The 2529-nt window shown below is 33.9% G+C and overlaps 1 pseudogene; it reads left to right on the forward strand.

Annotated features, from left to right (window-relative positions):
• The first annotated feature begins 815 nt into the window (after positions 1-815).
• LOC148764325 (uncharacterized) lies at positions 816-2316 on the forward strand (annotated as a pseudogene).
• The last annotated feature ends 213 nt before the right edge of the window (positions 2317-2529 follow it).

Here is a 2529-nt window from a genome sequence, read left to right on the forward strand (position 1 = left end):
CAAGCTGAAGCACATTCCACAAGGCCAATTATGCCCAAAACATAGTTCTCATCTTTGGAGCAAAACCCTCAATGTGATCTTTCTCTTTTTGCAAAACACTTAGAGATACAAAGAGAAGGAAATCGTAGTTCTTAACTTTCATTTTCTTGATTTCCACATCAAAGAATGTTTGCAATTTAACATCATAGATAAGTTAAAGGAAAGGGAAAGAAAAAAAAATAAAAAAATGGCATTCATGACCCTTTTTTCCCTCGTAATTAATTAACACTTGCTATTTACTAATGAAACTGCAATGAGTATAAATATTATATGACTTAATCTCCCAATTGAAATTGCCCATCGCCTCGAAATATAATAGCTAGAAATGTCATTATACGCAATCATTTCACCATCGACAGCAACCTACAAAAGCCAAAATGTATGATATAATCATAAGATACTAAGATCTCGATAAAGTAGTATAACAAAGACAAAGCAATTGTACCATTGCAACAAAATATACCTCAGAGTACCATTCCCTGAAATTCTCATCCTTAGTAAAAGAGAGACCCAAACCAGTCTCCTTCACCTCCTACTTTCTTCCTCCTAAAATATGAACAACACATCATTTGCAAGATTAAAAATGACAATACTTTTATGCATGCATTAACAATGGATCCTAATAAACTTGAGCAAAAAAAAAAAAGTTTACCACTGGCAGACTTTTTTTACTCCCATCCAGCCATAAACTTCAAGTATAGATAAAATAATAGGAAAATAGCTTGCTCTATTGGAGTACCTAAAGGTACAATTTTGGAATATTTGGGTGAATTTATTAGGTAATTGTGGTTCCCTTGCTTGATGGTATGTTAAGAGCTATAGTTCCTGCGCTTACCTGGTTTGGTGCCTTCGTGTTTGTCTTAGGAGTTGAAATGTTGGAATCCAGTGGCTCGCCTCCATGTGTAAGTGCTATTTCAAGTATTTGTTTCTCCATTGTGTATATCACACTATATGGTTGTTGGATCTACCTGATTTGTTTTGTTAAATGTTAACACAATATTGTTATAGGTTGGAGATTTGTTGAACTTCTTAAGTGCAGTATTTTTTGGTCTCCATATGCTACGAATTGAGCATATTTCAAGAAGCACTAATAAGAGAACTTCTTACCCCTTATTGGATATGAGGTTTGAATTTTAATTTTACATCTGTTAAAAATTTTAAATGATGCAATTTGTTCTTCTTTGTCCATGGTTTGAAAATTTTGAAGGTCCATTTAGGTATGCATTGTTGCTTTTTTGTCAACTCTATGGTATTTTCTTGGAGGCTGGCTTGATGGAAGTTGGGAGTTCAACCCATCATCTCGGTCTTAGGCAGTGTTTTGGGATTGGATGTTCACATTTCCATGGATACCTGCACTTTATACAAGCATATTCTCGACTGGGTTGTTCTTATGGGTGGAGGTAATTCTCTTAGCTTTTAGCACTTTGACAGAAGAGCCACCATTTCTAAATGCCTATTATGTTTCTACAACTGCACTCTGTGGAACCTTATCGTTAAATATTTAAACCTTCCTATGCAACATCATCCTACCGTCTACTGTTGTATTTGTTGATTAATAAGCATTGTGTTCTATCAAATTTCTACAACTTAAATTTTTTTTGCCTTGGTCCTGATTCATATTCCTGCCAATGTATCATAATTACACATGATAAAGCACCTATAAGTTTTATGTTTGTTGTTGTTGGAGTTACCATATAAGTTTGATGAGTCCATCTATGTTCAACTCTACACTTTTTAAATAACTACACCCTTCATTCTTTCCGGTTCATTGACTAAATGCTTATATGGTTTTCTCTTAAAAGTTTCTCCATTCAATTACTCAAAACATTCATATAGATTTAGTGAGCTTGGTACACCTCATAAAATTATGTCAAGAAATAAATATCTCACTGGGATATTCATGTAGATAGCTATTGTGCATGATGTATCAGCCACAGAAACAACAATAACTTATGGCTTGGAGCCTGTTTGGGGTGCTAGTTTTACATGGTTTCTCCTTGGTGAAAGGTGGAGTGACACTGGTTGGATTGGAGCTTCCCTTGTGCTAGGTAATATAACTTATATTCTCTGGTCATTGATCATATTTGGTTTCCTATTTTAAGATTACCAACCTTAATAGAGGCTTGTTCGTAATCTGGAAGTGACATTGTTGTGCAAAGATATCTACTTTCAGACTCTCAATCTTGGTCTAAGTTCTTCTATATACATTAAGGCAAAGTGGAGAAACAGGGTATGATGGAAGGAGGTGAGTGTAAAAGTGTTAGAGTAAGATCTTAGTGAATTAATGTGATTGTGTAAAGCATGGATTTCAAAAATTTATTTTATAAAGGAAGCAAACAATTCAATTACACAAGCGGAAACACACATTATTATTATTACAAGTAACATTATCACACCAAAAAAAATAAGAATCTATTATGTAAGAAAAACTATACCTTTTATTTTGAGATTTTTATTTTCGGATTCTACCACACCAATGAACGATTTCTC

This window comes from Theobroma cacao, chromosome 2 (genome assembly GCF_053813885.1).
Source record: "Theobroma cacao isolate CCN51 chromosome 2, ASM5381388v1, whole genome shotgun sequence".
Taxonomy (NCBI): Eukaryota; Viridiplantae; Streptophyta; class Magnoliopsida; order Malvales; family Malvaceae; genus Theobroma; species Theobroma cacao.